The 23,087-nt window shown below is 44.2% G+C and overlaps 1 protein-coding gene and 1 long non-coding RNA gene across 5 annotated transcripts in view; one reads left to right on the top strand and one right to left on the bottom strand.

Moving 5' to 3' along the window:
• The window catches only part of CA5B (carbonic anhydrase 5B), a 133,890-nt gene that overhangs the window by 86,603 nt on the left and 24,200 nt on the right, over positions 1 to 23,087 (bottom strand). The gene's annotated exons all lie outside the window — the stretch shown is intronic.
• LOC118353639 (uncharacterized) overlaps positions 972 to 23,087 on the top strand; it is a 28,141-nt gene continuing 6,025 nt past the window's right edge. The window contains exon 1 of the long non-coding RNA XR_004812887.2: positions 972 to 1,311. This is a non-coding gene — a long non-coding RNA (uncharacterized LOC118353639). The remainder of the gene's footprint in view (positions 1,312 to 23,087) is intronic.

The raw sequence follows: 23,087 nt of genomic DNA, 5'->3' as shown, positions 1-23,087 counted from the left end.
GATCTAGTTCATGGCAGGAAACTCTTAATGACTGTGTTCTAGCAGCACTGACTAATGTAGTTGCTAGTCACATGTTTCTTTTTTTTTTAAGATCTTATTTATTACACACACACACACACACACACACACACACACCACAAATAAGCAGAGCTGCAGGCAGAGGGAGAGGGAGAAGCAGACTCCCTGCTGAGCAGAGAGCCTGATGCGGGACTCAATCCAGGACCCTGGGATCACGACCTGAGCCAAAGGCAGATGCTTAACCAGCTGAGCCACCCAGGTGCCTCGATAGTCTACAGAAATTAATAGAACATTCCATTTCTCATCAGCACTAGCCCCCCTTTCAAGCGGTCAATAGCTACCTATGTCTGGTGGCTACCGTGTTGGATAGTGCAGATGTAGAACATTTGTATCATCACAGAATGCTCCATTGGACAGCACTGTTCTGTATCATGAACTTTGAATTTACACCACCACCAGAGCTTAGGGCTGACCAAAAGGATTCCCTTTGAAGTGGAAGCACTCCCCGGATGTTTATCTGTGCAGGTGAGAGTCAGGTGAGGCCCTTGGAAGGGCATCCTTTGTTCACCAGAGATAGAAAGGGGTGATGTTTGTTTTCCAAATTAAGATAGCCTATCTAGGAGCCAGCTATCTTAGCTCTGAAAAGATGGAAAGTTGGAGCGAGGGAAACGTCTAGAGAGGGCTCTGTTCTTTCCACAGTGCCCTCAGCCCGGCAACGACAGGAGGGGCGGGAGAGGATTCTGGCTTTGAGTCAGCAGAGGAAACATTCTCTGGAGGTAGAGTTCAGAAAGGACAACTAATCTGTTTTCCAAATAGATTTTCGTAAATAACTGACAGGGGATGGGCTGCTTCTATCTCAGTATTAACCCAAATAATGGATTTTTTTTTAAAGATTGTATTTATCTATTCATGAGAGACACAGAGAGAGAGGCAGAGACACAGGCAGAGGGAGAAGCAGGCTCCTTGCAGGGAGCCCGATGTGGGACTAGATCCCAGGTCTCCAGGATCCCGACCTGAGTTGAAGGCAGATGTGAGGTGAAGGCAGACGCTTGACTGCTGGGCCACCCAGGCGTCCCATCAAATAATGGGGTTTAATCATGAAAACTTCTAGGTTGCTTGCTTGTTTCTCTGATATTCTAATCCGGATCACAGAATGGCTAAGGCAGCTTTAAGTGGAGGGCGGAGTTTGTTTTCTTTTTTCCTTTCTCTGTTTGCCTTGTATTTTCCACTCTGAAAGAACATTATGGCCTCATTTCCTGGTGACTACGATTCAAGTTGAACTCTGTGGAACAGGTATGTCACCTTGAAACTTGAAATTAGATTAAATTTTCAGTCGTCTGATTGGCAAGCCTTGGACTTAAAGAACTTGGCAACTTGCTAAATTTGCAGAAGCGTCACAGCTTAAACGTTGCGCCTCTGTTTTAGGAGTTCGGAAAACAACAATTAAATTACCTATGATGATTGATGTTAAAGTTTCCAGAGTATTTGGGGCTGATTTGTAGTTCTGTTTTCTGGTTATTGAAGTTGCATTAACTATTAGCACTTAGCACTGGATGGCGCAGTTTCTCATCACATGCTGCTCTTTCAGGGGCTCCGTAGTCACCTCTGTCTAGCAGCTGCCATACTTGACAGCACAGAGAGAGAACATTTCCATTACTGCAGAAGGTTTCATGAGATGGCACTGGTCTTTATCATTAACATTGATTTCATTAAAGGACCAGACATTAAGGCTGACCACAACCACTCCCTATGCAAGAACATGCTTTTCAAGTGAGCTTAGTATCAGACCAGCTTAGGGAGCTGAAGTGTAGGATTTCATGTCTACAAACTTAAGAAGCAAGACCGTTGTTAATCAGGAATCAACACAGACTCTATTTAGACAGGAAAGTCTTGTCAACAATGCTGTTATGGGGATAGGCTTGCTCGTGCAGATGAAAAAGGTAAACTCAGTGCAGCACATGCAAATAAAAGTGCTAGCTTGCTGTCCTTGGAGCATAAATTTATGTTGTCTTTTAGATTATGGGGGATATAATATGACCTGATATTCTGGGTTTTTTTCATTGCTTGCTCTTAAATTCAAGAGAGTGAGCTGGCTGGTGATACACAAGAGTTGGGTTTTGGTCACAGAGCAAAGAGTTAAGGTATTCAGATCAGAACAGGATCGACATAGTTCTAGAGGACATATCCTGCTAATGGAACCAGTTATCTTTGGGTAATTGTTAAAGGATTGAAAGCCTGTGCAATGGATGAAGCACACAGCCACTACAGCACTCAAAACATTTCAAAGAGATGGGCTCTGTGCATAAAAGGAATCAAGATGTACAATATAAGATAGGATAAGGAAAGAGTTACCAAAGCTAAACATATGTATACTCTATGCTCTGGAATTTCGCTCCTGGGTAAATCCTCAAGAAAAATAAAGCATATGGAAAATACATGGACAAGAATATTCATAGCAGCTTAGCTGCCTGCTGTGCATATACTTGGCTCATAATAAGTGCTCAATAAATGTGAAATTGGATTGAATCTTTAGATTTCATGTTTGGCTTCACAGATGAAGAGACACATACTAGTTGTACATATTTATTCATCAGTTTGGATTTCTAACCTACACTATGGGTTACTTTAAGCAAAGCCAATTTATTAACAATTTCCATTTCAATCTATTATTACTTTAATAAAATATCAGATTGAGCTCTTTGGGATAATTTTTTTCAAGTTTTTATTTAAATTCCAGTTAGTTAAAAAACAGTGTAATATCAGTTTCAGGTGTAGAATTTAGTGATTCATCACTTTCTATACAATAGCTGGTGCTCATCACCCTCCTTAATCGCCATCACCCATTTAACCCATCACCCCACCCACCTCCCCTCTGGTAACCATCAGTTTGTTTTCTATAGTTATGAGTCTGTTTTCTGATTTGCCCCCTTTTTTTCTCCCTATGTTCATCTGTTTTCTTTCTTAAATTCCACATATGAGTGAAATCATACGGTATTTGTCTTCTCTGACTTATTTGGCTCAGCATAATACACTCTAGCTCTATCCACATCACTGCAAATGGCAAGATTTCATTCATTTTTAAAAATATGTATTTATTTATTCATGAGAGAAAAATAGAGAGAGAGAGGCAGAGACACAGGCAGAGGGAGAAGTAGGCTCCACGCAGGAAGCCCGATGTGGGACTCGATCCCAGGTCTCCAGGATCACACCCTGGGCTGAAGGCAGCACTACACCGCTGAGCCACCCGGGCTGCCCCGATTTCATTCATTTTTTTGGCTGAGTAATATTCCATTGTCTATATATACCATATCTTCTTTATTCATCAGTCAATGGACATTTGGGCTCTTTCCATAATATGGCTGTTGTTTTTTTTTTTAAAGATTTTATTTATTTATTCATGAAAGACACAGAGGAGAGAGAGAGGCAGAGACATAGGCAGAGGAAGAAGCAGGCTCTATGCAGGGAGCCTGATGCGGGACTCAATCCCAAGTCTCCAGGATCAGGCCCTGGGCTGAAGACAGGCACTAAACCACTGAGCCACCCAGGGATTCCTTTGGCTATTGTTGATAATGCTACAAATGTTGGTGTGCACGTATGCCTTCAAATCAGTATTTTTGTATTCTTTGGGTAAATAGCTAAGAGTGCAATTGCTGAGTCATAGGGTAGTTCTATTTTTAACTTTTTGAGGACCCTCCATACTGTTTCCCACAGTGGCTGTGCCAGTTTGCATTCCCACCAACAGTGCGAGAGGGTTCCCTTTTCTCTACATCCTCACCAACACCTGTTGTTTCTTATGTTGTTAATTTTAGCCATTCTGACAGGTGTGAGGTGGTATCTTATCACAGTCTTGATTTCTATTTCCCTGATGATGAGTGATGTTGAGCATCTTTTCGTGTGCCTCTTAGCCATCTGAATTTTTCTTTGGAAAAGTGTATTCATATCTTCTGCCCATTTTCTAACTGGATTATTTGTTTTTTGGGTATTGAGTTTTATAAGTTCTTTATAGATTTTGGATACTGACCCTTTATCAGATTTATCATTTGCAAATATCTTCTCCCATTCTGAAGGTTGCCTTTTAGTTTTGTTGATTGTTTCCTTTGCTGTGCAGACTCTTTTTTTTTTAATTTTTATTTATTTATGATAGTCACAGAGAGAGAGAGAGAGAGAGAGAGAGGCAGAGACATAGGCAGAGGGAGAAGCAGGCTCCATGCACCGGGAGCCTGACGTGGGATTCGATACTGGGTCTCCAGGATCGCGCCCTGGACCAGAGGCAGGCGCTAAACCGCTGCGCCACCCAGGGATCCCGCTGCGCCACCCAGGGATCCCTGTGCAGAATCTTTTTATCTTGAAGTCCCAATAGTTCATTTTTGCTTTTGGTTCCCTTGACCCAGGAGACATACCTAGTAAGAAGTTGTTGGGACACCTGGGTGACTCAGCGGTTGGGCGTCTGCCTTCAGCTCAGGATGTGATCCCGGAGTTCTGGGATCAAGTCCCGCATCGGGCTCCTGCATGGAGCCTGCTTCTCCTCCCTCTGCCTATGTCTGCCTCTCTCTCTGTGTCTCTCATGAATAAATAAATAAAATCTTTAAAAAAAAAAAAGAAGTTCCTATGGCCAATGTCAAAGAGGTTACTGCCTATGTTCTCCTCAGGAGTGTTGATGGTTTCCTGTCTCACATTTAGGTGTTTCATCCATTTTGAATTTAGGTTTTTTAAGATTTTTAAATCTCAAAATTAATTAATGAAGAGAGCACAAGCAGGAGGAGGAGCAAAGGAAAAAGGAGAGAGAGAACCTCAAGTAGACTCCATGCTGTGAAACCCAATGTAGGGCTTGATCACATGACCCCAAAATCATAGCCCGAGCCAAAATCAAGAGTTGGATGCCCAATCCCCGAAGCCAACCAGGCCCCTCATTTTGAATTTATTTTTGTGTATGGTGTAAAAAAGTGGTCCAGTTTCATTCTTTTGCATGTTGCTGTCCAGTTTTCCCAACACCATTTGTTGAAGAGACTTTATTTCCATTGGATATTCTTTCCTGCTTTGTCGAAGACTAGTTGACCATATATGTGGATTCATTTCTGGGTTTTCTATTCTGTTTCATTGATCTATGTGTCTTGATCACTATAGCTTTGTATATAACTTGAAGTCCAGAATTGTGGTGCCTCCAGCTTTCCTTTTCTTTTTCGTGATTGCTTTGGCTATGTAGGGTTTTCTGTGGTTCCCCACAAATTTTAGGATTGTTTGGTCTAGCTCTGTGAAAAATGCTGGTGGTACTTTGACAGGGATTGCATTAAATGTGTAGATTGCTTTGGGTAGTATAGATATTTTATTTTATTTTATTTTATTTTATTTTATTTATTTTGTATAGACATTTTAATGTCTAATTGTTCTTTCAATGCTTTTCATCTCTTTGTATCCTCTTCAGTTTCTTTCATAAGAGATCCATAGTACAGATCTTTTACCTCTTTGGTTAGGTTTATTCCTAGGTATCTTACGGTTTTTGGTACAGCTGTAAATGGGATCAATTCCTTGATATCTTTTTCTTCTGCTTCTTTATTGGTGTACAGAAATGCAACAGATTTCTGTACGTTGATTTTGTATCTTGCGACTTTACTGAATTCATGTATCAGTTCTATCAATTTTTTGGTGGAGTCTTTTGGGTTTTCTAAAATGAATATCATGTCATCTGCAAATAGTGAAAGTTTGACTTCTTCCTTGCCAATTCGGATGCCTTTTATTGTCTTCTGTTGTCTGATTGCTGAGGTTAGGTAGTCCAGTATTATGTTAAGTAACAGTGGTGTGGGATTGGACATCCATATCTTATTCCTGACTATAGAGGAAAAGCTCTCAGTTTTTTCCCCATTGAGAATGATATTAGCTGTGGGTTTTTTGTATATGGCCTTTATGATGTTGACGTATATTCCCTCTCTCCCTACTTTGCTGAGGGTTTTTATCATGAATGGAGGCTGTGCTATATCAAATGCTTTTTCTATATCATCATATGGTTCTTATCCTTTCTTTTGTCAGTGTGGTGGATCACATTGATTTGTGACTACTGAACCACTCTTACAACCCAGGAATAAATCCCACTTGATCATGGTGAATGATTCTTTTAATGTACTGTTGGATATGATTTGCCAGTATTTTGTTGAGAATTTTTGCATAAATGTTCATCAGAGATATTGGCCTGTGGTTTTCTTTTATAGTGGAGTCTTTGCCTGGTTTTGGAATCAGGGTATTGCTGGCCTCATAGAATGAATTTAGAAGTTTTCCTTCCATTTCCATTTTTTGGAATAGTTTGGGGAGGATAGGTATTAACTCTTCTTTAAATGTTTGGTAGAATTCCCCTGGGAAGCCACCTGGAACTGGACTTTTGTTTGTTGGGATATTTTTGATTACTGATTTAATTTCTTTGCTGGTTATTAGTCTGTTCAATTTTTCTATTTCTTCCTGTTTCAGTTTTGGTAGTTTATATGCTTCTAGGAATTTATCCATTTCTTCCAGATTGTCCAATGTGTTGGCATATAATTTTTCATAATATTCTCTTATAATTGTGTTTCTGTGGTGTTGGTTGTTATTTCTCTTCTCTAATTTGTGATTTTATTTATTTGAGGTTTTTTTTTCTCTTTTCTTTTCGATAAGTCTGGCTAAGGGTTAATCAATTTTATTAATTTTTTCAAAGAACCAAAAAAAAAAAAAAAAAAAACCAAAGAACCAGCTCCTGGTTTCATTGATATATTCTACTGTGGATTTTTGTTTCAGTATCATTTATTTGTGCTCTAATCTTTATCATTTCCCTTCTTCTGCTAGCTTTAGGCTTCATTTGTTGTTGTTTTTCTACCTCCTTTAGGTGTAAGGTTAGGTTGCTTATTTGAGATTTTTCTTGCTTCTTGAGGTAGGCTTGTATTGCTATAAACTTCCTTCTCATGACCACTTTTGCTGCATCCCAGACTTTTGGACTATCATGTTTTCATTTTTATTTGTTTTGCATGCATTTTTAAATTTCTTAATTTCCTGGTTGACTCATTCATTCTTTAGTAGGATGTATTTTTTTTTAAAGATTTTATTTATTTATTCATGAACGACACAGAGAAAGGCAGTGACACAGGCAGGGAAGGGGAGAAGCAGGCTCCATGCAGGGAGCCCGATGTAGGACTCCATCCCGGGTCTCCAGGATCACACCCTGGGCTGCAGGTGGCGCTAAACCGCGGCTGCCCAGTAGGATGTTCTTTAACCTCTATGTATTTGTGGTCTTTCCAATTTTTTTTTAAAAGATTTATCTATTTATGATAGACAGAGAGAGAGAGAGAGAGAGAGAGAGAGAGAGAGAGAGAGAGAGAGAGGCAGAGACACAGGAGAAGGGAGAAGCAGGCCCTTGCCGGGAGCCTGACGTGGGACTCGATCCCGGGACTCCAGGATCGCGCCCTGGGCCAAAGGCAGACGCTAAACCACTGAGCCACCCAGGGATCCCCCTCCAATTTTTTTTCTTGTGGTTGACTTCAAGTTTTATAGTGTTGTGGTCAGAAAATATGCATGGTATGATCTCAATCTTTTTGTACTTGTTGAGGGCTGATTTGTGACCCAGTATGTGATCTGTTTTGGAGAAGGTCCCATGCGCACTTGAAAAGAATGTGTATTCTACTGTTTTAGGATAAAATGCTCTGAATATATATCTTAACTCCATCTGGTCCAGTGTATCATTCAAAGCCATTGTTTCCTTGTTGATTTTCTGCTTAGATGGTCTATTGATTGATGTAAGAGAAGTGTTAAAGTTCCCCACTATTATTATATTATTATTCATGAGTTCCTTTATGTTTGTTATTAGTTGTGTTATATATTTGGGTGCTCCCAAGTTGGATGCATAAATACTTAAAATTGTTGGATCTTCTTGTTGGATAGTCCTCTTTATTATGATATAGTGCCCTGCACCTCTTATTAGAGTCTTTGGTTTAAAATCTACTTTGGGGCAGCCCCGGTGGTGCAGCGGTTTAGCGCCGCCTGCAGCCCAGGGTGTGATCCTGGAGACCTGGGATCGAGTCCCAGGTCGGGCTCCCTGCATGGAGCCTGCTTCTCCCTCTGCCTGTGTCTCTGCCTCTCTCTCTCTCTGTGACTATCATAAATAAATTTTAAAAAAATTAAAAAAAAAAAAAGGAAATGCTCCAAAGGACCAATGGAGATATTGATGGCAAACGTGTTAGGAAGGAAAGGGATGTACTAGACTTAACTATAGGGTAGGGTGGGGACTTCTTTATGTTGAACCATCAGGGGAAGGCCTCTCTGATTCAAAGAAATGTTGTTTGTTTATTTATTTTTTAATTTAACTTCAAATAAGTAACGTATAGTGTATCACCCAGTTAGCCCATGTTCCCATCCCCCCTTCACTCCAGCAACCCTCAGTTTGTTTCCTATGATTAAGAGTCTATTTTGGTTTGTCTCCCTCTCTGATTTTGTCTTGTTTTATTTTTCCACTCTTCTCCTATGATCTTCTGTTTTGTTTCTTAAATTCCGATTATAAGTGAGATCATATGATCACTGTCTATGATTATATTATATATTATATTATATATATATATATATATATATAAATACCACATCTTCTTTATCCATTCATTTGTTGATGGACATCTGGGCTCTTTCCATAGTTTGCTATTGTGGACATTGCTGCTATAAACTTTGGGGTGCAGGTGCCCCTTCAGATCACTATATTTGTATCCTTGGGGTAAATCTCTAATAGTGCAATTGTTGGGTCGTAGGGTAGCTCTACTGTCAAATTTTTTAAAAAGTTCCATAAAATTAACAAGTCAGGAAACGACAGATGTTTGTGAGGATGCAGAGAAAGGGGACCCTCTTACACTATTGGTGGGAATGCAAGCTGGTGTAGCTATTCTAAAAAAAAGAGACAACATTTAAGCTGAAGCTGGATTAGCCAGAAGCAGCCTTCAAGGGGAAAATGTTCCAGGAGGACATGGCTTTTGGCAGGATGTCCTCAGTGGAGGGAAGGGCTGATCTTGCTGCCAGGCAGTATGAGTGCCAGCAACACTGCTGTCAGGAGGCTGAGTGATGAGGGCTGCCTAATGAATAAGGATGTGTTTAGGATGCAGTTCAATGGCTGAGCCCTATTCTCCAGTACTGCCATAAGGAAGCCTGCATCCTTACAAAAACAGGCTTCCCCTGTGGGAAAGGGTACCACAAAATGCAAGACAAGATTGAAAACAACTTTGTAGAGACACTGCCTCTCTCTCTCCAGCATGAGGGTGGATGGAACACACCAGCAGTTGGCAACTGCCTCAGGTTTTAACTCTTCTACCCCAAAGGGTCTTTGGGTGCCAGTGAGGGACAAAAATTAACCCTGGAGATAGCTGCTATGGGATGAATGGCATTCCCTGAAAATTCATATGCTCAAGTCCTAACCCCTGGTAGCTGAGAATGTGATTGTATTTGGAGATAGGGTCCTTAAAGAGATAATTCATCTAAGATGAGGTCATATAGGTGGGCTTTAACCCAATATGGTGTTCTTACAAGAAGAAGAGATGAGGACACAGATGTGCCCAGAGGAAAGCCCAGGTGTGACAGGAGAGGACAGCCATCCACAAGCCAAAGGAAGAAGCCTCAGAAGAAATCAGCCCTGACCACACCCTGATCTCAGGCTTCTGGCCTCCAGCACTGTGAGAAATTACATTTCTGTCATTCAAGCCACAGGGTCTGTAGTGTTTGCTACAGCAGCCCTAGCAGACTAGCCCAGTGGCAGATATCCATTTCCGGGATGGCTTCAGGGATCCAGATCTGGAATATTACTGTTTATTACTTATTTTTCCTCATTACTGATTTTATGAATATTGTAGAAAATCTGAAGACACCAAGATGTACAGAATTGAACAGTAAAAAGTAACTCACTAAAGACAATCAAATAAAGAGAATAATGAATAGTCTCGCTTTCATTCTGCCTTTTACCCAGTCCTTACTACAATATCTCTTACATCAAGCTTGAGCTCCTCCAGTGATACAGAGCTCAGGATCTCCCGAGGATGCTTTGGCATACTTGGCAACCAGTGGTTGGCATATCCTTGATCCAGGACACCCTTGACTGACTATGCAAGAGGATGTTTTTCCTGGAGAGAGGTCCTGGCTGTGTCCATGCAGGACAGGTGGGACAGCTGAACTGGTCTAGTCACCTTCACCCAAGCAGGCAGTGGGAGAGAGAGCTGGAGGGTCAGAGGGGCAGGGGCTGTGGGCCTGCAGAGAGGGCTGTGGTGTTTCCACTCCCTTCCCCACAGGACAGGACCGGGTGGGCATGGGTTCCAGCCCATATGCACCATGCAGCCAGGTGGGGTGCTGACAACTGCATCCGTTCTGATGAGCTGTGGCACTTGCCACACTAGCAATCATGCGCTTTGAGTGATACCTTTGCTTGTGTCCCCGTCTACCTCACGTCAGACAGAGAATCACTCACAGAGAGTGGAGCTGTCTGTAGAAGAGAGACTGGCATATTATTTCCCCGTCAGATGCTCCCCAACGTGCACGATGGTGAGCCCAGTGCCTGAGGGCGTAGGTACCATGAACAGAAACAGAGCCTGCCTTGTAGCTGGAGAAGTCTAAAGGTGGAAGGCTGATTCAAGCTCCAGTGACTGGGTTGAGAGAGGAGAGCTTTGCAAGTAGTCTGCCCTGCAGTGTGTTCCTGGGACCAAGTGAAGGCTGCAGGAGGGAGCTGGAGGGACCCCCTGCCTTTGGGGCTGAGAACCCACTGCAGGGAAAGGAGGAGGCGGTGACGTGAGGCTGGGAGAGCACCACTGAAGGCCTGGGAGTGGGTGGGATGGAGGGAGGTGGTGAGAGTGCATCGCCCACGTCAGGGAAGATGCAGTGTGGAGGTGCCCAGGCAGGTCCCCAGGGGCCCCACAGGTGCTCTGAATGGAGAACCTGAGGATGCCCACCACAGCAGAGGAGAGGACCCCCACAGCAGAACAGCCGGGGGGGGGGGGGGAGGGTGGTCCGCAAAGAGCCCTGGCTAAGGATAAGGAACTTTGCTGTTTCCTTCTGTAGATGCCCAAAGCTCTCTCCCCTCTTCCTTGCCATTCCTAGAGGAGCGAGAATGGAGAGGGTGGGGGGAAGGAAGTGGAGACAGGCCGGGCTGGGGGGAGGAGTGAGCAAAGTAAATCAGTGGAGCACCCCGCTTAGGCCGCCACTGCTGGATGGAGAGGAGCTGTGTGCCAGAGGCAGGAAGACAGCTTTGATCCCAGTTTCAATCCCACTGCCCTCAACTCTTTCTGAAGTCGAAGTGACTGGAAAGCTCCACCAGTTGCTGCAGATGCTGCCAAGGAGTGAAGGAGAAGGAGCTGACAGGGCAGCCCAAGGCAAAGGGGTGAGAAGCAGAAACCTCTGCGCATCGTGGTCTACTGAGGCCGGCCTGGGGAGCTGCATGGCTGTGGTTGAATGCACAGACTTGAACCTGTCCCAAAGCCTGCTGGGATCAAGGTGACAGGGAAAACCGAGGCTCACACAGCATCGCGCCCACACCGAGGAAGCCGGGCCTGGGGGCCATGATAGGAAAGTGGACCAAATGTGACAAAAACAAGACAACTCGTTCAATGTCCTTACTTAAATCTTGATATCAAGTGGTTTTCTTGCTACTACTTGGATTTAAAAAAAAAAAAAGATTTATGTATTTCAGACAGAGACAGCAAGTGGGAAGAAGGGCAGAGGGAGAGAGAGAATCTCAGGCAGACCCTGCTGAGCATGGATCCTGACCCAAGGCTCTACTTTATGATCCTGAAATCATAACCTGAGCTTAAATTAAGAGATGGTCACTTAACCGACTTAGCCACCCAGGAGCCCCTGACTCCTGGATTTTTTTTTTAAGGAGAAAAGAAGATGTTGAAAAAATTTCAATGACAGGACAGGAAGTTCTGATTTCTTTTTTTTAAATATATATATATTTTTTATTTATTTATGACAGTCACAGAGAGAGAGAGAGAGAGAGAGAGAGAGGCAGAGACACAGGCAGAGGGAGAAGCAGGCTCCATGCACCGGGAGCCTGATGTGGGATTTGATCCTGGGTCTCCAGGATTGCGCCCTGGGCCAAAGGCAGGCGCCAAACCGCTGCACCACCCAGGGATCCCCGGAAGTTCTGATTTCTTTAGACCAGGTTACATGAAGATTTCTTATGAATTTGAAGAAGATGGCAACTAGGTGTTTTCAAGTTATTACAATAAGATTTAGGCCAGATTTAAAAATAGTTTCACAGAAATTTTTAAATGTTGAGGGTTGTTTCTAGGGAAATATAATCTAAGGGTAAAGTCTAATCTACTTCCCAAGTAAGTTGGGAAATGTACTTTGGCTTTAGGGTAATTTATACTTTTGCAAGAGAGGGAAAAGTCTTACTGAGGCATGGCTTTTTTTTTTTTTTTTTTTTTTCTGGGCTCCACAGTGTAGGGTATGGAACCGATTTCTTCCTCTGCCTAATTATTCAAGGATAAGTCTTATGATCTAAAAGGGACAACATGCTGTCGTGTCCACAGTAAGGGGACTAATGGTCTTGTGCTTGTAAAACAGCAGCCCAGTTCCTATTTAGTCCTTTGATTTCCAGAAACAAGAGCCTGATTCTTACCACCCCTTGGATGCAGTTGGATCCAGTGTCTGGCGCCGTTGATGAGAAATGGCAGTGGAGCCAAATTGTAGAGGATTAGTATAAATCCAGGGCCTTCTACACTTGAGGAAAGGGAGTGGACATTTTTACCTTTTCAGGGATTTGCTTGAGAAGCCATTAGGATATGTACAGATATTAGTACTTTGTAAAAGAGTTGAACAAAATGATTATTGAAACAAATTCCGATAATTCCATCAGACCCCCCTATATTTACAATCTTGAAAATGTAGGATTTCTGTTTATTTGTGCTCCTGGCATTTCATTTACTTAATTTTTTTAAATTCAAGTGAAATTGACCTACCACATTACATTAGTTTCGGGTGGACAACATAAGGAAGTGATATTTGTATAGACTGGAAAATGATCACCACAAAGTCTAGTTAACATCCATCACTATACATAATTTTAGGATTTTTATCTTATGATGAGAGCTTTGAAGATTTTAGGCATTTCAGTTTACTTAGTACATCAAAACAAACTTAACAAAGACAATTTCAGCTCAGTAGCTGCTTGTTGCTTAATTTTTCATTCCGTGTAAATCTTAGAAGACATTCAGTGTGGTCACGTTGGGTAGAAAGACCAGGGAGAAGTCACACTAGATGTACATAATCCACGAATGGGAGAAATTTATATCTTTTGGGTGCTAAGTAAATCAGTACTGAATTAGCCTGTACAATCATGCCTCATGGTACTTCCATTTCAGTACAAACTTCCCTCACATTTACACTTCCTCTGGGTCACCCCCATCTCGCTGTATTCAGGGGTGTTCTGTTGCTGGAGAGCTCGGCTGTCATTGTGTTGTCTGAATAGCTGTGTTGAGTAAACAATGATTTGGGAGAAGCAACCTCCCTCCTTTCCCCCCCTTTCCTATTTGGTCGTGGCTCAATTTACTTTCTTGGCTTGTCTCTCTTGAGATATCATAGAAACGAGGGAATTCATTTCTCCATTCTATCCATCCATCAATCCATCCATCCATCCATTTCTCAAGGCTCACTGAGTGCCCAGACAGGCCACATGGCAGGAATACAGGGGCTCCCAATACAGCATAGACTTGGGCCTTGCTCTCATGTCCCAGGGCCCAGAGAAGGCTTGTGTTGCAGATAAACTAAAGATTTTTATTTTTTATTTTTTTATTTTTTATTTTTTATTTTTTTTTTATTTTTTATTTATTTATTTATTTTTATTTTTATTTTTATTTTTATTTATTTATTTTTTTTATTGGTGTTCAATTTACTAACATACAGAATAACACCCAGTGCCCGTCACCCATTCACTCTCACCCCCCGCCCTCCTCCCCTTCTACCACCCCTAGTTCGTTTCCCAGAGTTAGCAGTCTTTACGTTCTGTCTCCCTTTCTGATATTTCCCACACATTTCTTCTCCCTTCCCTTCTATTCCCTTTCACTATTATTTATATTCCCCAAATGAATGAGAACATATAATGTTTGTCCTTCTCTGATTGACTTACTTCACTCAGCATAATACCCTCCAGTATTTTTTTATTTTTTAAAGATTATATTTATTTATTCATGATAGACGGAGAGAGAGAGAGAGAGAGAGAGAGAGAAAGGCAGAGACACAGGCAGAGGGAGAAGCAGGCTCCATGCTGGGAGCCCGACATGGGACTCGATCCTGGGACTCCAGGATTGTGCCCAGGGCCAAAGGCAGGCACTAAACTGCTGAGCCACCCAGGGATCCCCAAACTAAGGATTTTTAATAATCACCCAGGTGACTCCACAGCTGATAAAATTAAAGAGGGTATTCTTTGCTTGGAGACAATGAAGTTCATATCAGGGCAGGGATTAGAGACCCTCCTGACAAGGACTGTGGACAAGCCACATGACATCTAGAAGCCCTTTGCCCTTCCGACTGTCCTGGGTCTGTTCTCAGGTGGGGTATGGAATGTTGTGAGCCAACTGAGGCATCTCAGGAAGTATGTCTCTACTTCTTTGGTTTTGAATCTTCTGTTGACTCAAGACACTATGACCTTGGTGTTGAAGGGTCTTGGCACTACACTCCTGCACTTCTGGGAAGGGTCATGGAATCTGGAAGCCCTTGCAGTAGGAGCGCTTTTCCTCACATCCCTAACCATACCGGCTAACCTATGCTAGTTGTGAGTACCCTTTTGTGAGTGAGTGAAACATGCTTAACATCCAGGTGCTTAAACCTCAGGCCTAACTATCGGAGTACAGTGCACACAAGAAAACAGTGCCCACCCACCCATTTCTCCCCCTTCTTCTACCTCAGTAGACACTCCCCTGATGGATCTCGTGTCAATGGCCATAGAAGAGGTAGCTCTGTACCGCCTGGGTTCTACCTCTTGTTGGTCCTCTGTTTCTCACTCCTGGGGGAGCCAAGACATCATGGTTAATTTCTCAAAGCATCATCCAGACAAGGAGGAAGCTCCAGTTCACGAGTTTCTCTGTCTTCTACAGCCTTTGCCATACAGCTGTCTCCAGAAGCAGGGTGTGCTCTCCCCTGGCCTTTCCCACAACCTCATCCTTTAGCAAGTGGGCTTACTCATGACTACTTCAACTGCCTGTATCTGAACAAAGTATAAAAGCTTCTCGACAATTCTATTTCTATGGTTGGTATTTGTTGAGCGGAAGGTTACTTCCTGTTTGCTAAAAATCCTAACATTCCTTTTACTGGAGGAGCCACCCTGTAGGAGGGATACTTAATATTCTTTAGTTGAAGACCCTCAGCAACTAAAATTATTCCCCTTTCTCGCTCATGTGACCTTGCACAAGTGATGGAAGTGGTGCTTCTTGGGCCAGGAGAACAGGGGGTGGCTCCCTGATAAATCCTTGATATGTCTGAACACGTAACAGAACAAATTTCCAAAAATTTTACATAAGTATTAAGACCACTCCTATGCTGAAGGCTATCAATATCTTGCATTTGAATGACTCTTATTTTCAAAGTACACTTGTATGTTATCTCCTTATCAATGAAGCCAGTCAAAACTATTATTAATCCATTGCCTAGTTTTATTCTTGTAGGTCATTTTACTGTACTGAGGCAGCTTTAAAACTGTTTTGCTCCTGTATTGGTGTGTGTTCAATGAGAAAAAATACATTTACGTTTACAAAAGACTTGCAGACATAACATAAAGAGATCCTGTGTACCAATGGTCCTCAACCTTGGGGGATTTCTTCCCTGCACTGCTCCCGAGGATATTTTGAACTGTCTGAGGTTCTTAGATTTTACAATTGGATGTGCTGCTGACCTGGAGCATGTAGAGGCTGGGGATGTGCTACACATCCTACAAAAGAATAGACAGCCTTCCACAAGCATGACTTCTCTAGCCTAAAATGTCAACAGTGCTCAGCTTGAGAAACTCTGCTGTAGACTCTTCACCCATTTCCCTACGGCCATTATATGAAGTGACCCTGATACATAAAAATTAAAGAACTATCATTATTTTTTTTTATTTATGATAGTCATACAGAGAGAGAGAGAGAGGCAGAGACACAGGCAGAGGGAGAAGCAGGCTCCATGCACCGGGAGCCCGACATGGGGCTCGATCCCGGGTCTCCAGGATCGCGCCCTGGGCCAAAGGCATCATTATTTCTTTTTTCAAAAAGATTTTATTTATTTACTCATGAGAGAGACAGAGAGAAGCAGAGACACAGGCAGAGGGAGAAGCAGGCTCCATGCAGGGAGCCCGATGTGGGACTCCATCCAGGGACAAAATGCCACCAGCACCCTCGTGGACACACTAGGATCTGAACCCCTTTCTAGCAACTCATGGAGCATGAAATGCCTTGGCTCAAGTCTAGCAAATGGCAGGGAGTAAACCTCAGGACACACCCTTGATTTTTAGAGGATATTTTGTATCTAACAGCAGCTGTCTACGTTGAAAATGTTGAGCTTAGTGTTTTCGGCAACAATTTGAACCTCCTAGAAATCTTTGTATCTAGGTAGATAAAATATTTTCAATCTCTTTGCGGAGGTTGAAGTTGCCGAAAGCAGAAGTTGCCACCAATGGAAACCCTGAGGAACAGAGTTGAACTGGTAGTAAAGGATGGCATAGTTCCAAGGCGATGGGGACCCAGGAAAGTACTTGGGGCACAGTGGTGTTGGTGGAATTGTATGTGTCCCTCCTCCTCCTCCCTTATTTTTCTTTATTTTATTTATTTATTTATTATTTATTATTATTATTTATTTTTGATGGTCACACACAGAGAGAGAGACAGAGAGAGACAGAGAGAGAGGCAGAGACACAGGCAGAGGGAGAAGCGGGCTCCATGCACCGGGAGCCCGACGTGGGATTCGATCCCGGGTCTCCAGGATCGCGCCCCGGGCCAAAGGCAGGCGCTAAACCGCTGCGCCACCCAGGGATCCCCCTTATTTTTCTTTATACCTCTTTATACTTCTTTGCACCTGCTAGTGTGTCCATTTATTTACTTGTTTATCTTCTGTCTCCACCTCCTTTAGAAAGCAAGCTTCATGGGAGAAGGGACTTTGTTTACAGCATATCCTCTGACTCTCTGCAGGGGAATGCGTGAAAAACAGCTTGACTGTTTCTGCCAGTAGAGGTCACTGTCCCTCGGAGATTCTCCACCAGTGTGCCTCCCCCCGCAAACCCCCCACCCCCACCCCACCCCGCCTCGCCCCCTTCCTCCACCCCCCACCATCCAGCCCACCTCCCACCTCGCCCTGGCATATTTGGCAATGATTGGAGCCATAGTTGTATTTTCACCATGTGAGTATGCTGCTGGCCCCTGGGGGCTGGTGGCCAGGGATTCCGCTTAAAGCCTGCAAAGCAGGGGACAGCACCCAACAAACAACGGTTATCTGGCCCCAGATGTTGCCAGTGCCAAGGTAGAGAATTCATGGTGCAGGCGAAATCCCACTACGCGTACCTTTGAAAGAAAGACAAAGACACTGTCTGATACTAAAGTTGCTTATTCTTCTTGTTAAAATAGAACAAGCACACTGTTTTCACTATGGAAACTGGGAAAATAGGGGAGAAGCAGGCCTTCCTGGTAGGTGGGGTTCCAGGGCAGGGCAGGGCAGGGCAGGGCAGGGCAGGAGGAAGGCAGAGGTTTTGGCAGCAACGGTGTGTCTTGAGCGTGGGCCCTGCAGGATCAGCAGAGGCGGGTCTGGGGGCCTGGGCAGAGGCGCAGGCTGCGGTGGTGAGGGCTGGCTGGTGGTGTCGGTGCCTCGCGTAGGCGCGGGGGGCAGCAGGGTCAAAGCACGGCGGGTTTGAGTGTCAGGAGGTGGTGGCGGCGGCGGGACTCTGGCTCGGGACACAGGGGGGGCCCCCGGGCTGCGGGTGTCGCGGCAGCAGGTCAGGCAGGCCCCCCAGGTGGGTGGGTGTTCCGCTAGACAGGCGGGGGCCAGGAGCAGAAGCCTCTTCTCAGAGGCCCAGGCCTGGGCACGAAGATCGGGACCACTCCGTCTCTCCAGACGGGCCTGAAGGCAGACGTCCTGGCCTCTGCATTCAGCTTGCGCCTCTTGGCGTGGGGGGCTTCAAACCAGAGCGGCCTGTGGGTCCTCTTCTTTCCTCTGCTGCGTCGGCTGGGGGCCCTGAGCGGGCTCTCCTCGGCGCGGGGGTCCGGGTGCTCCCGGTCGGCTGGAGCCCCGGAGACGCTGCCGCCTCTGCTCTCGGGAGAAGGGACGTTGACGGTCACCACGTTCCAGATGTTCAGGAGGCTCTGGGCTTTGCAGAGCCAGGGCTTGGCCCACGTCTTGCGAGGCGAATCCCGGTCGGTGAGGATCTCGAGGGGCGGCCTGCTGTGGAAGCGCCTCCAGGGCTTGGGGACCACGACGCCCTGGGCCCGGGCGCGGCCCCAGCGGGGCGGCAGGGTGGGCAGCGGCCTGCGGCGGCCCCACAGCTCGCGGTAGAAGGAGAGCACTTGGCCCTGACCCAGGCCCAGCGGGCGGTGGGCGGGCCCGGGCCCGGGCTGCGCGGCGGGGCGCGTCCAAGCGGGGCGCGGCCGCGCGTCCTTCGTGGTGCCCAGGTACGAGCTCAGGTAGCTGCCCATGACCGCCGGCCGGCGCGCTCCGGCCTCGCCTCTGCCGCGGGAAGTCGCTCCCGCAGGCGCCCCCCGCGTCCGTGTCCGCGTCCGTGTCCGCGTCCGCAGCCGCGAGGCGCGCAGGCCCAGGGCGACCGTTGACAGACGCCCCTCGTGGGAACCCCGCGTCACCGGTCACGGGTCCTGCGCGAGCTGGGCCAGCGCCTGGCGGGCGCGGCAACTGCCGGGGGCGCCGCGTGCTCTCGAGGCCGGGCACCCCCGCCGCCGCCCGCCCCCCCCACCCCCAGCTCCCCACGCAGGCCCGCGGCGCCGGGCCTAGGCAGCGCGCCCAGGAGGCCTTTGGCTTCGGCCCGGACATTTGCACGGACGAAATGCACTCATTTCCGTCAGGTCCTCACAGTGGCAGAACGTGCGCACAACGGCACTCGGTTTCCTTACTGCAAAAATGCACGGAGGGCACTTGGACGCTCTTTTAAAGAAAGAGGAGCTTATGTTTACCCCTAAAGGGCACGTGCGCTTCCGTCTTCCAGGCTGCTTGCTAATGCCCCCTTGTTTTGCAATTTTGCTCTCGAGGAAATGGTGACGGCCCTTCAGGATTTATGCTTTAGCCCCAACAACGTTCATTTATGTGGACTCTCCTATAATTTTCAGCCTTCTTACAGTCCTAGAAAGTGTTTTCTGTGTATCCAAATGATTTTCCTTTTTCATTTCTATGGATAATGATGGAGTAGAGTCATATTTTCCATTAGTACTTGAAAACATGTGACATCCACAAGTGTTCAAGGGCTGCTGGGTAACTGATTTTAGTCCTTACGTTTAAAGTCTGTTTAAGTTGGTGTGAATCAATCTCTTTTTGTGAAAAATTCCCTCAAAAGCCCATGCAGAATGCATCTGTTGGGCTGGCTCCAATGATCGGATGAGAGATATAAAGGAGAAGCCAATGATAAGCCCAAAAACAGGCAACAGATTCTATCCAGAGCTGAGCGGGATGGACAGCTCAATGTTGAGGATGCTAAATATCGCTTAATGAAGACATTCTTGAGGTTTTCCCTTTTTTTTAAACTAGTTTTACAGGTAGAGTTTAGTGATTCATCAGTTGCATATAACATTTAGTGCTTATTACATTTAGTGCCCTCCTTAATGTTCATCACCCAGTTACCCATCCTACCCCTCCTCCAGCAACCCCAGTTTGTTTCTTAGAGTTAAGAGTCTCTTATGGGGGGTGGGGGCTGGGTGCCTCAGCCAGTAAAGCACCTGCCTTCGGGTCATGATCCTGGGTCCTGGGATTGATCCCCATGAGCCCCAAGTTGTTCGGCTTCCTGCTCAGTGGGGAGTCTCCTTCTTCTGCTTCTCCCCCTGCCCATGTTCTTTCTCTCAAATAAATAATTTTTTTTAAAAAGTCTCCTATGGTTTGTGTCCCTTTCTGATTTCATCTTATTTTCTCTTTCTTCCTTTGTGATCCTGTTTTGTTTCTTAAATTCCACTTATGAGTGAAATCATGTAATTGTCTCTCTGTGACTTTCTTTGCTCTGTGTAATAACCTCCAGTTCCATCCATGTTGTTCCAAGTGGCAAGATTTCATTTTTTTGATGGCTGAGTAATATTCCATTGTATGTGTGTATATATAGTGTATATATATACACAGACACATATATACTATGTCTTCTTTATCTATCCATTGATGGACATCTGGGCTCTTTACTTATTTTGGCTACTGTGGACTTTGCTTCTACAAACATTTGGGTGCAGGTGCCCCTTCAGAGAGATACCAAATGTTTTGGGATTCAGGGGTGTGGTTATCTGATGGGTAGCGTTCTCCACTCACCACTGAAATGGGGGGGGCAATTTTTTATTTAAGGAATGATCCCCAGGTAGATGATTTTTAAAAGAGAAATTCTTATGATAGAAATAACTCTTCATAGATACCTATCTCTTCAGGTGGTCATAGCATGAGATTGGACAGTCTAATCCCATTGTGTGTGGATTTCTTATAATGTATTTTTCTTTCAAATGTCCTCAGGAGTTTTCCTATCTGCAGCACAACAGAGTGTCATTCTGGTTTGTAAGTAAAGAATCCTCCAACAAATCAGTTTTCTGCTGGTGAGCTATAGGGAATAAGAAGTGAATCACCCCTACCTATGCTTTTACTGGTAAACCAATGTGTTAATTAAAAGCCATTTTCACACTGAAGAGGTTTCTTTCACACACTAAGCGGTAAAGGATTTCATTTATTAGTTGATATTAAAGATTAGTACATATTAGTGGTGCTCAAGCAGGGGTGAGCTTGCAGTAGACATCAGAGAATGTATGGAGGTATTTTTGGTTGTCACTCTTTGGGGTACTACTGGCATCCAGTGGGTAGAGGCCAGGGATATTGCTAAACATCCTATAATACACAGGACAGTATCTCACAATGTAACTACTGATATATTTATGATGACCACATGAAACTTATGGAGAATAAACAACTCATGGAAAATTACAACTTAAGAACGGACATCAAAGGTGTCTTTGGGATATTTTTCTATTCAATACCATAGTATGCATTTTATTTGAAATAGTTTTTGTGTCCCTTAGGAATATTTGACAGTTTTAACATTTCAAGTTCATCCGAAGGTATTTTAGTTTATTAGTTTCCATTATAAGTAGGGTTCTTCTGTTATATCTTGTGATTGACTGTCACAGGAATTGAGGTCTATAAATTAGTACAGTACTCCAATAATGTTCCTCTCATTTCTTTTTTTTTTTTAAGATTTTATTTATTTATTTGACAGAGAGAGAGTACAAACGGGGGGGGGGGAGCGGCAAGCAGAGAGGAAGAAGCAGGTTCCCACTGAGCAGGGAGCCGATGTGGGGCTCCAGCCCAGGACCTCAGGATAATGACCTGAGCCAAAGGCAGACACACGTAACCAACTGAACCACCCGGGGAACCCTCCTTTATCTTACTTTGCCTAACTTTATTGGCTGCTACCAGAATTTAATCAATTTAATATTTAGTATAATAATTATAGTGGAGTTAGTAGATATCCTTTCCATACCAGTCATACTCTACTTCTGAGCCCAGATTAATCGACATTATTAACTTAGGGAATTCTCATTTGTTTTATTAAAAAATTTTACAAGACATACATGATGATGCCACCTGGGTGGCTCAGTTGGTTGAGCATCTGATTTGGGCTTTGGTCATGATCTCGGGTCCTGGGATTGAGCCCTGTGTTGAAGGCAGACACTTAACCAACTGAGCTACCCAGGAACCCCTAAATGAATACAACCTTTTAAAAAATACATGATGAATTATCAAATATATTTTAGGAATTTATGAAAATATGAGTTTTCCCTTTAGCTTTGCGGATGGGATGTAATCTATTGATCATAAGTGTATGATTCCTAATACTGAATGATCCTTATAACTAGAAAAAATCCTATGTGGACAAATCCTACTAGAAAAAAATCCTACCTAATATACTGGTGGATTCTAACATTTTATTTAGTTTTTTTCCTAAATATTCTTGACAGATATTACTTTAGGGGCTTAGTATTTACTTTTTGGGGAGTGCCAATCTTTGGTGGGTTTTGGTTTCATTGTTGTCTTGGCTTCATAAAAAAGAACTTGGAAGCTTCTGTTCTTGTAAAAATTTTTTTAATCAGAATTCCAAAAAAAAAAAAAACAAGTAAAAGCAATTATTATTACAGTTAGTTCATTTTTGAATTAAACATTTTGTGAGTTGACATAGTAACCACCACTGAAACTCTCATTTCTTTTCTTCTTTTTAAGATTTTATTTATTTTTTCATGAGAGATACACACACAGAGAGAGAGGCAGAGACACAGAGGGAGAAGTAGGCTCCCTGCGGGGAGCCTGATGTTACTCGACCCCAGGACCCCGGGACCATGATCCAAGCCAAAGGCAGATGCTCAACCACTGAGCCACCCAGGTGCCCCTAAACTTTCATTTCTAAATGAAGAACAATTACCAAGTAAAAACCTCTGACTTAGAATAAAATTTCTGTATTTTTGGGCTCTGTCTTTACCTTGAAATTTCACAGTAAGTTCTCTTAAGAAAATTAAGGTTTTTGCATCAATACAGAGAATAAACTCTGAATTATATTTGCCAGAGGGGGGACACCTGGGTGGCTCAGCGATTGAGCATCTGCCTTTGGCCCAGGGTGTGATCCTGGAGTCCCGGGATCGAGTCCCACATCGGGCTCCCTGCACGGAGCCTGCTTCTCTCTGCCTATGTCTCTACCTTTCTCTGTGTGTGTCTCTCATGAATAAATAAATAAAATATAAAAAAAAAAGATATTTGCCAGAGGGGAGGGAATATCAGGGATGGGGGGGATGAGAAAAACGGGTGAAGAGGAGTGGGAGGTACAGGCTTCCAGTAATGAAATTAATAAGTCATGAGGATGAAAGGTAAAAAGCACAGAGAATATAGTCAGTGGTATTGTA

Source organism: Canis lupus, chromosome X (assembly GCF_003254725.2).
Source record: "Canis lupus dingo isolate Sandy chromosome X, ASM325472v2, whole genome shotgun sequence".
Taxonomy (NCBI): Eukaryota; Metazoa; Chordata; class Mammalia; order Carnivora; family Canidae; genus Canis; species Canis lupus.
Note: the sequence above shows the minus strand (reverse complement) of the source record. Positions and strands in the feature narration are given on the sequence as shown.